Below are 11,794 nucleotides of genomic sequence, written 5' to 3'. Positions count from 1 at the left end.
GGGCAGGGACTGAACCTGTGCCACAGCAGTGAACCAAGCTGCTGCAGTGACAACACTGGATCCTTAAACCACTGAGCCCCACCAGGGAACTCCAAAATCATGTCTTAAGTAACAGAGAATGAACACATGGCAGCTCAAGAGATCATAATTAATCATTTCACATACAAAAAATATACAGAGAAAGAGCCAGATGCTTAACTAGACAATGTACTCCTGTTGATTCCCAAACTTGGGAGCTTCTTGGGTGCAACCTGAAATAGTTTTTCCCATCTTCCTCCCCCATGTGGGCAAGAAGAGACCAAAGAAAGGGGAAGAGCACTAAACATTATTAAGATTGGTAGGTGGCAGGTTTAAAAACCAAGGGAGGATTTTCCGTCGTGGCTCAGTGGTTAACGAATTGGACTAGGAACCATGAGCTTGTGGGTTGGATCCCCGGCCTCGATCAGTGGGTTAAGAATCCAGTGTTGCCGTGAGCTGTGGTGTAGCTTGCAGGTGTGGCTGGGATCTGGCATTGCTGTGGCTCTGGTGTAGGCCAGCAGTTACAACTCAGATTAGACCCCTAGCCTGGGAACCTCCATATGCTGCCCTGGTGTAGGTCGCAGGTTTGGCCCTAGAAAGACCAAAAAAAAAAAAAAAAAAAACAACAACAACAACCAAGGGAATTTACACAGAAGTCTTGTGTTGGGCACTGCAAGACAAGCAGAAATCTGCACTTAACCCTCAGAGTTTATATAGAGGCCTTAACTGGGTCTGAGATAAGAAAGAAGGGGGCAGGGTACAACATTTAAAAGACCTGACATAGTCTTTGAGGATAGGACTAAACTGGTTAGAACAAAGAAAATTGATGGCAGGAATAATTCACTTCCAGTAGACCTTGAGACTCATTATACACTCACTGTAATACATTAGCATCTAAATGACATACCCACAGGTGCCATGGTAATTCCAAGGCCAATCAGAAAAGACCAAAAAGGGTGTTCCCGTCCTGGCGCAGTGGTTAACGAATCCGACTAGGAACCATGAGGTTGCAGGTTGGGTCCCTGCCCTTGCTCAGTGGGTTAACGATCCGGCGTTGCCGTGAGCTGTGGTGTAGGTTGCAGACGCGGCTCGGATCCCGCGTTGCTGTGGCTCTGGCGTAGGCTGGTGGCTACAGCTCCGATTCAACCCCTAGCCTGGGAACCTCCATATGCCGCGGGAGCGGCCCAAGAAATAGCAACAACAACAACAACAAAAAGACAAAAGACAAAAAAAAAAAAAAAAAAAAGAAAGAAAAGACCAAAAAGTAGGCAGTTGCGCAATCTCTGGAAATCCCCACCACTTCCCCGATACAGTTGGAATAATCCTCTCATTCAATAGTCTATGAAATTACCCAGCCTATAAAAACTAACCACCCCTGCATCCTGGAGCAGCTTTCACCTTCTGAGATGGACCACATTCTGCCTATGGAATGTGTATCTCCCCAAATAAATCCACTTCTTACCTATCACTTTGTCTCTCACTGAATTCCTCCTGTGCTGAGACAGAAACGGAGCCTCAGTAAGTCCCGAGATGAGTTGTGCAGTTATGGTCAAAAGATTGTGGGTTCAAGTCCCAACTGAGGTGCGACCAGGTTCTAGTCTCTTATGAGGTGTGATTTCAGGTTGAGTCACATCTCCCGTTCAGAGGGTCCCCAAAATACATGCACTCTCACACGTCATTGAAACCGGCTCCTATCTTGGGAACGATGGGCAGGGTGTACATTTCAAGGATAGGGGAGGCAGGAGGAGCCTCTGATTGCCCAGATACAGCTCATGGCTCAATCAGAGGTCATGTCCTTTCAGTGACCTCCTCTGACAACTCCCAATTGCTGATTACAGGTTATTTTTCCAGTTTTAAAACTGAGCCCTGGAGAAAGTCTATTGCCTATTTAAAAATAAAGTTTTTGGATCCCTCTGACAAATCAGTGCAGTCCTAGTTTGGTGGATTGAATTGATATATTCAATACATGTAATAGTGTGGTGGACAAAGTACCTATTACCCAGATCCTCCTTCAGTGAAGGACCTGTAAGTCCAGCTGCAGGGACTACTGCTGCAAGGAGGCTTCCATCTTTTCTCTCCTTCAGGGATTGTCTCAGGCTCAGAGAGCTGCCTTGTCTCAAGCTCATACCCCTGCAAATCACACTCAATAACTCAAGTTAGTATATGAAGGACTGAGCAACTCAGATCAACTTGGGACAGCTCTGAAGGGTCACCCTAGCTCCAGGGCTCCCTGAAGAGCTGGCCAAGATTGTTACTGCATCATGGTTTGACTTCTGCTTTCTGGGGAGAGGGGGTGCCCAAGGCATGAGAAAGTTCCCAGGCCAGGGATCCAACCTGAGCCACAACATAGCTTGACTTTTACCTCTACCTACTTCTATCGCCTACATCTCTCACCCACAGATGTTGCTCTTTAATATCTTGCTGGCTAAACTCTCAAGAAAAGACACTTTGAGTATAAAAAGAAAACCCCAAGGACCTAATGCAATGCTATATGTACAGAAATAGTATTACTATTCATTCATAATGTTTACCTTGCATAACTCCCAAACAAATTTGAGGCAACTAACAACAATCATAATATTTAACAAGTAGTTATAGCCACACAAACCCAAGCTCTGTGTACGACAGGAAAGATATTTTAAATGATTAAAGTTCAGTATTTCAAAGCAAAGTTTTAATTGACACCAATCAGTCACAAATAACGCCTCTATTAAAATAATTTCTGGCTTTTGCATCTGTGTGAACACACATGGAAGAAAGTAAAAAATAGAAAATATCTATGCAAATATGGTGGAAGTGAGAGTGGGGGTGGTAGGCTAGTTGGGGCTTATGTGTGTGGCTTAGAAAATACAGACGGATTTAGAGACTCCTATTCCTTTAAACAGAAAAACAGGGTATGATATAGCAGGGCATAGTTCTCCTTTATCTATAGGAATATTGAGGGAGGAAAATAATCATCCATTTATCGTATGGTTCCTGTTTTTATTTTTATTTATTTTCTTTTCACTGCTGCATCTGCATAACATATGGAAGTTCCCAGGCTAGGGGTTGAATTGGAGCAGCCACAGCAACGTTTGATCCTTAACCCACAGAGCAAGGCCAGGGATCAAATCTGCATCCTCAGGAACACTAGGTTGGGTTCTTAACCCACTGAGCCACAGGGGAACTCCTGATTCCTGTTTTTAAATTGAGAATAGTGAGCAAATGGAAAATAAGCAAGACGGAAATGATAAATATTGTAGCATTAACTAGAAAACTCTTTAGAGTTATTGGATGTAACAGTACCAAAAGATACAAACCTTTATTTTTAATCTGCTATCCAGCTGTGGGATCGGATACCATATCACCAGCTCCTGACGGTGCTGTGGGGGAGCTGAGGACAGATAAGCGTATGATTTCTTCGTTTCCAAGGTTGAAAACTCATGACTGGTTTTGTGAATCTCTTCTTCACAGCAGCAAGGACAGTGAATGCTTTTGACACTGTTGGAGGCTCCAGGGGTTGGAAGGGGAATGGACAACCAAGGGATTTAAGATGAACCACAGGATATCTTTGCAAGACCCAACCCAAACATCACGCATCAGAAAGCAAGGTCATCTCTTGGTACATAAACCCCCTACTCCTACATGATCTGTCAGTCCTCTTAATTGAGCAAGCGCAGCTTTACCACTACATGCACAATAAGTTGACATTTTGCTGCCCAGTCTGAGTTTCTGTCCCAGTTCAAGAAAGGTGAGGGACAGCCACAACAGACTGGTTCATACTTGAGTAGAGGCTCAACTAGCCAACTAGTTTGCCAGCCCGCTAGCAAAGTGAGCATGCATGGTCCAGCTTCCCCTAAACCTCCAATTCTAAGTCACAAAGTAGGCAGTTTGCGCTGGGTGCTCAGATGCACAGCACCCCGAGAGGGCACCTTCACTTGTTAGCTGCCATACCGTCTGTATGCAGGAAGGGCCATCGGTGCATGCCAGAGAGCGATTCTGAGCTGGCTTACTGAAGGAGGGCCACTCAAAGGTCAGAGAAGAATTCTCTAGATCCTTGATGCTCAGAGGACCATAGGCATCAACATCACTGGGGAGCCAGTTTGGCTTGCGGACTCTCAGACCCGGCCAATTGAATGAGACTGGTGAGGCCAATTGAATTAGAATCTGCATTTTAATTCTTAGACACCTTGAAGTTTGAGACGCATGGGTCCAGGTGGTAGCTATCAGGCTAGCGGAAGGATCTGCTTCCCAGTCCCGCCCCCTCTCTCCGTGCTCTCCCAGTTCTGCAAAGCTCGGCCCCGCTTTGGTCCCGCACCTCATCTCGGCAAACCCAGAGTGTGGGGTGAGGGGGAGTGCTGGAGCTGCCCTGTTGAAGAGGGCAGAGGGAAAGCGTGATCGGATTGGCGAAAGGCGGCTTTCTCCAGCTCGGAGAACCGAGGCGCGGTGACACTCCCCCCGACCCTCCCCCACGACACCTCTCCTCCCCCTACCCCTCCACCCCCCGCAGCTGCTACCGCCTGCCTCCCGCCGGCTGCCACGAAAACCCGGAACAGCTGCGTGCGCTCCTGGAAAGTCCTCCCAGGGCGAAGCCGGGCAGCTGGGCATGCTCAGTAGCTGAGGGAGGCTTGGGTGGAGAGTAGAAAGCTTTGGCTCTGCCTCCCGCCCCCTCCCACCGGCCCCCGCCCCCCTTGCCCCTACCCAGCTCGTAGTAGTTGCCCGGCGTGCGCCCGGGGAGACCGGGAACATGGCGCTCCGAGCAATGTAGCAGCCGAGAAGGAGAAGGGGATGAGGCACCGTCGCTGCGCTGACAGCCAGCCACCAGGTAGGCAGGCTTGCCTGGCGGGGCTGCCTGGGAGGATCTGGGTGCGGGGAGGGGAGCTTGCGGGAAGGCGCACGGCTAGGACCCCGGCATCTCGTTTTGCCGGGAGAGGATGCGAAGCGGACATCTGTGACAGCGCGCAGTTGTGCATCTCCTAGGAGGTGCCAAAGGCTGGGAATCCGCTGGCTTGAAGGGAGGGGATCCGGGGACCACCGCTCCCCCCCGCGGCCCCTACACCCATGCGCTGCTATCCAGCATGGGCTCTCTACGGGTCAAATAAAGGGTAGTTCTTTTCAGCCGGGCAGGAGGGCGTTGGGGAGAACCCCGGATACCAGTTCTGGGAGCGCGCTGGTCCCCCAACCGCTGGCAAGCCCGGCACCAGTTCTTTGTGTATACAGCCGCGCACGCCCCGGGGGTGCCACGGTGCCTGCTTCTCCCGAGGAGTGTTGGACATATTGCCAGGGCAGGATTCCCATATGGTTTTTGTCTCTTGGCAGGTGTAGACTGGAAGATGCTATAGCTGAACCTTTATGGGGCTGTGTTTTCCTTTGTTACTTGCCTTGGTGTGTGTGTGTGCGGTGGGTTGTAATGGAGAGAGAGAACTTCTGCATGGGTACGGGTGTGGACAGAGCGTGGAGGAGGATCTCGGTTCCAAACTCTTGTCAGAATTGCCTGCTGTGTCGGCCTCCTGGAAGGTAAACTTGAAAAGTCCAGAGATCATCTGTGCTCAGTTTGAAGGAGAAGCGTGTTCAGCCTTCTGGCATCCATGTGTTTGTGTCTGGAGCAATAAACCTGGGTGGAGACTTAATTCAACATTAGATTATCAATTAAGGGAATTTGAAGCATTGGGGCTACCAATGGTGGTTTTTTTTTTTTGGGGGGGGGGTTAAATTAAAAAAGAAAAAAGTTGGCACAAAGCCAGAGCAAAGTGTCATCGTTAATAGTTAATGACATCTTTAGAGGGCTGAATACATTTTTGGTGAAATCAGGAAACCTGGCATTCTATAGGGTTTTACCAAGAGATAGACATAGCGTCTTAGGTAACTCACAAAACCTCTCAATGCATCGTTTTCCTTTCCGGGGTTTGGTGGCATGTAGAGTCCAGATGGACTAGACACTCTTTAGAAGTCCTTCCTACGCTAGAATTCTATGAAATTGACACCCCATACTAACAGCTCTAGCACCTTATTTTGTATATCTGTTTTATTCAGCGGTACAACTCACCGAGTTAGGGAGGAAAAGCAAATTTAGAATATGCATGTATTTTTTGCTTTATAATTTAAGGGATGGACATCTGTGACTATGAAGTTTAAAAACACTTCCCTCTGTACTTACAGCATTTATTTTTTATGGTCTCCTTAGATGGCAAGAGTGAGTCAATATCATCAAAATGAAATGGGAAATGCTTGAGGAAAATGCATTTCAATAAATTAAAGCCGTAAATGTCCAATCTGAGTTGAGGATAATACCTTGACTTGGAATACATATGTGCAAAGCAGAAACACCACTAATGGAAGCAGTGGAAGTTGATGCCAAGTTCATTGATAGCATTGGTCTTTGAATGAAATGTTTGTGCTCCTCTGTGAATGTGTAGAGATTGATTGTACCAGGTCCCTGAACTTGTTTTGTTAATAAATACGAGTTTTAATTGCAGGCGTTGAAAACACAGTTTGACTGTGCCTCTCCCCCTCCTTCATTTTGTAATTTTGCTAAAGTGTTGCAGGTGTGAGAAGCAGGTGTTCTAGGTGCAGTATCATCTTGGTGATAAAATGGTTGAGTTGGAGCTCTGACTCTTCCATATTTAGCTTTGTGATCTTGGGCAAGCTATTTAACTTTCCCAAGCCCCAGTTTCCTTATCTGTAAAACAAGTCTAGGACTGGGACTAGTACGACTTTATCTAAATGGGTAAGCATGTGGATTATTCATAATATAAACCACCAAGACAATGGTGGTGATCATTGTAAGAGAAAGGGAAATGAATTTGTTTAATTTAATTTTTTAAATTTTATGGCTGCACTTGTGGCATATGGATGTTCCTACACCAAGGAATGAATCTGAGCCACAGCTGTGGCAATGCCAGGTCCTATAACCCACTGCACTAGGCCAGGGATGGAACCTGTACCTCTCTAGCAACCTGAGCCACTGCAGCAAGTTTTTAACCTACTCCCTGGGTGGTTTTTTAGGCTATACTCTATGGCTTGTATTAAGCTAGTCAGGTTCACACATGTGATCTCATTTAATCTTCCCAACTGTATTAGTTTCCTGGGGCTGCCATAACAAATTACTGGAAACTAGAGGGCTTAAAATAGCAGAAATATATTCTCAGTTTATTCTCACAGTTCTGGAGACTAGAAGTCCATGATCAAAGTATAGGCAAGGCCGTGCTTTCTCTGAAGCCTCAAGAGGAGGATCCTTGCTGGCCTCTCCCAGCTTCTGGGAGTCCCAGATATTCCTTGATTTGTGACAGCATAACTCTGATTTCTGCCTCCATCTTCACACGATGAAGTTCCCCTTCCCCTTTCTATGAATAAAGACACCATTCACACTGGATTTCGGGCCCACCCTAGTCTTAAATTGATTATAGCTACAAAGACCCTCTTTCTTAATAAGGTCACATTTATACCTTCTGGTTGGGCATGAATTTGGGGGGGACATTATGGAGCCCTGTACACCTTGTAGTCTGTATTTAATAACAATATTAATACTATGTCAGCATGCCAGCAGAATGTAAAGATAAAGGAGTATACATTCAGAAAGACTTTAAAGTTTATGTAATCTCTTTAACATATTTGAGGTTTTGTATACCCAAACATGGTAGGGAAGAGCAGCTTTCAAAGGTACCTCATTTATGCAAATGTCACTTGTCTGGAAACCAAGACAGTCCAGGGTTTCAATCCTGCACACGTAACACACCTGACATACCCTATCCCAGATGGATTTGTCAATGTTGCCTTTCTCCCTTTTTGCTGTCCCAGCAACACAATGCAAACAAACAACAGAAAATCATATTAAACAACAAAAATAACAGTAACAAATTTTTTCTAATCTTCACACCTTTCTAATCTTTCTTATCCTGGTAAATGGCACCTCTGTCCTTGGAGTTGTCAGAAACTCAAGAGTCATCTTTGATAGCTCTATTCCCTTTGCCCTCCGTCTTTAAAACTATCACAAAACCTTACAAATTCTGTCTTCTACATATATAGCTCTAAAATCTAGATAGATTCTTCTTTCCATCCCCACTACCACCCCCATCCATCTTCAAGCTGTCGAGTCTCTCACTTAGTCCACTAATATAACTTTCTACAAAGACCCCTGGTTCCCTGCTTGGCCCTGCCAATTCGATCCTTCATCAGGAACCATGTTAGTTCCCTGCATAAGATGTATCCACATACCTGGGACAGTTTCCAGAGACTCTTGGAGCCTTGGGCACTTTGCTGGCATCAGCTTGAACATCTCTTCTTCTTAGTGCTCTCATACTGGTCTGTTTCTTGAATATCCCAAGCACTTCTCCTGTGCTTTTCCAGTCCAAGCTGTACTCACCCTTTGGGCCTCTTTGGTCTCCTGATCTCACTAACCCAAATCTCTCATCACCATTCTCCTTTTCTTCAATAGCACTTAACCTCAATTTGCAATTTCCTGTTTATTTGTTTGGCTGTTTATTTAATGTCTGTAAGCTCTGTGATGGCCAATTGTTTCCTGTCTTTCATGTAGAAGATATTTAATGGATGGTCAATGAGAGAAGGAATGAATATTGTCCCTCACTTTTCTGTGCCAGTGTAAAGATCTGCTTTTTTATTTCTTGACTAACTTATTTCTTTACTACCTTACATAAAAAGAGTAATTTAGAGCCTTATTCTGACTTCTACAGGAGTATTCTTGGCTTTAACAAATGCATCTTCTGAGAATTGATTTTAAGTGAGCAGTTAGGGAATGAGTGAAAATATTTTCTGGCAAGTGAGGCTTTTGTAAAAATGTCAATCAATAATTGTTTCACAAATATTTATTGGACATTTATATTTCCCATATGAGGCCCTAGGAAGATGGTGATGAACCAGACTTTTGGCATTTTAGATATGAATAATCATAAATAATAAAATAATGATGTGTAATAATAAATAGTATTATTTGTTGAGCTTCTGTTATATGCTGCATTCTCTTTCATCCCTATTTCTATTCATTGCTACAGATGGCTCTCTACTCTTTACCAATAACACAGAATCCAAATTAGATGCACAAAAAAATATTCGATGAATTAATAATTAGATACTATTATCCTGGTCTTTCAAAATAGGAAATGTATGCTTATCTGGGGAAGAGAGAACCTGCTCATCTGTAGAGGTACATGCAGTTGCTTTGTGAACATATCTAGATGGGCCTGGTTTACCTTAAAAATTATCCTGCCTATTGTCTCTGGGCTTAAAACAGGAGACAAATTGCTCTTCATATGAAAATAAGTTCCTGGTGTGTTTGTCTCCTGCAGTTGTCAAAATTCTTAAAAACCAGCTGAACTGTTTTATTTGTCCTCTTTAACCCAAGTGAAAAGTGATGTAATCTCTCTCATTTAGAGCCCCCTTTGGTAATTTTGAATAGTAGGACTGCATACCCGAGGGAAATGAAGGTGGTTCAGAGCATGGGAACACAGGTTATATTTTGGATTTCTAGGGTGGCCTCATTTCATGTCGTTTTAATAGTTGCATCATGTCATTTTAGTATTTGCATTAAAGGTAACTTTTAAAAATAAATAAAAAGTATCATTTAATGCCTATGTTTAATTCTAACTTTACCTAAGCAATGAAAATTCAGGCATTGTATCTTGATTTTGTTTAAAAGCAATGGATCCAGAGCTGAGTCAACTAAAACCTGATGGAACTATTAAGAGATTTCAGTAAGATGCTTGGTTATAAAATACATGTTCAAAATCAAGGATTACCTCAAATGCCTGTATTTACCAACAATAAGTAGAAAATGACTCTGTTCATGAATCCACAAAAATATATATTATCTGGGAAAAATGGGAAATGTACATAAAATACTTGGAGAAGAAGAGAAATGTCTAACACCTTATGTAGGGAAGCTATACAATTTTACTTAACGTAAAATAAGAAACAAATGAGAGTTCGCCTTGTGGTTCAGCAGGTTAGGAGCCTGACATAGTGTCCCAGAGAATCTGGATTGGATCCCTGGCCTCACTTAGTGGGTTAAGGATCTGGCCTTACAGCAAGCTGCAGAGAGGGTCACGGAGGCTGCTTGGCCCTGGTGGTGCCGTGGCTGTAGTATAGGCCAGCAGCTACGGCTCTGAGTTGACCCCTAGCCTGGGAACTTCCATATGCTGCAGGTGTGGCAGTAAAAAGGAAAAAAAGAAAAAGAAACGAAACAAATGAAAACATGCCTTATTCTTGGGTGGAAAGATGGATATTTAGATTTGGTTCTCTTTCCATGATCAATTATGTAGTTTTATTGCTTTGGGATTTAGGAAAACTTGCAAAATGACACTAACATTCATCTGGCAATAGTCAAGAAAATTTTATAAAAGAATATAAAGGGGGGTGGAGGTGGATTGCCCTTTTAGAAATAAAAATAAATCTGATCATTGAACTACAATCATTATAGCAGAGTAGTACTGGTGTAAAAATCAATAGATAGCTCAATAGAATAGAAGAGCCTGGATATAGACTCAGGTAATTTTTGGAAAGAGAACTGTGATGGAGAAAGCATTTTGAAACGGTGAAGAATATTTGACAAAAGAGTCAAGGAAATTGGCTAGGTAGGTAGAAAATCTTCAACTAAGTAACTCCATTTATACAATTCAGACGAAATTCCGAATTGGAAAGTTTCTCTGGCAGATGAGAAAGCCAGAAGAAAATACTTCATAATTTTAGAGGAATGACTTTTTTATTTTTTTAATTTTTATTTTGTCTTTTGAGGGCTGCACCCGTGGCATTTGGAGGTTCCCAGGCTAGGGGGCGAATCGGAGCTGTAGCTGCCAGCCTGCACCACAGCCACAGTAACATCAGATCCTTAACCCACTGGGCAAGGCCAGGGATCGAACCCTCAACCTCAAGACAACTAGTTGGGTTCGTTAACCACTGAGCCACAATGGGAACTCCAGGAATGACTTTTTAATATAAAATTAATAGAAAGAATCACAAAGCAAAAGATAGATTTGAATATATTTTAAAGCTTTGCATGCAAAAAAAATACAGTTTAAAGCAGAAAGTAATCATGGAGAAAAATATTGACACCAGGCATGACAGGACAGCAAATATAATAATTGCACTTAAGAACTCTTAGCTAACAGTAAGTAGAAAATAACACCCCAACAAAATTGTCCAAATATCTGAGTAATTCAAAAAGAAGAAGTAAAAAGGCTAATATACATATTTAATATTCTGTTAATCACAGAAGTGCAAATTAAAAGAAAAATGAGATACCATGTTTCATGGATTAAAACAGCATAAATATAAATAAATAAAATACTCAGTACTGGAAAAGATACAGTGAGAAGGACATTTGCTTTACTAATGGTGGAAGAATTAAATGATGAACCTTCCTGGAGAACAATTTGAAAATATATGTCAGAAGCTTTTAAAAGTTCAGATTATTTGACACACCTATTTCTCTGACTTTTTATTTTAGTCTTTGCTAAGGAAGTAGATGGAGACAAAAACTTACGTGGAGGATTGTTTGTTATAATACTGTAAAATAATAAAATCGAAAACAACCTATATAAAAATTGGCTGGTTAAAGGTATTTTAAGTCGCCAAAATGATAGACTATGACACATTGAAAGTGATCATTTCAAAGATTATGTAATAACAAGAAACAACCTTCACAAAGATTTTAACTGGAAATAACCAAATGCATTACTGCATTACAATTATATGTGTTTTGGAAATAGCATATAGGCATATAAAAACTGGAACAAAACCTAAAAGTTAGGTAGTGTGTGGGTGGTAGAAATACGGATGAAGTTTT

General features: G+C 42.8%; 1 protein-coding gene across 6 annotated transcripts in view; it reads left to right on the top strand.

The window, feature by feature from the left end:
• The first annotated feature begins 4,707 nt into the window (after positions 1 to 4,707).
• PAK5 (p21 (RAC1) activated kinase 5) overlaps positions 4,708 to 11,794 on the top strand; it is a 332,259-nt gene continuing 325,172 nt past the window's right edge. For all 6 annotated transcript variants that reach the window (XR_014831914.1, XM_085003097.1, XM_021077404.2 and 3 more), the window contains exon 1: positions 4,708 to 4,822. The gene's annotated coding sequence lies outside the window, so the exon portion shown is untranslated. The remainder of the gene's footprint in view (positions 4,823 to 11,794) is intronic.

Source organism: Sus scrofa, chromosome 17, assembly GCF_054392235.1.
Source record: "Sus scrofa isolate SSC_HxYL_T2T_F1_AM1 chromosome 17, Sscrofa_HxYL_maternal_Yorkshire_Landrace_v2.0, whole genome shotgun sequence".
Lineage (NCBI taxonomy): Eukaryota > Metazoa > Chordata > Mammalia > Artiodactyla > Suidae > Sus > Sus scrofa.
This window is presented reverse-complemented; position numbering and strand designations above follow the sequence as displayed.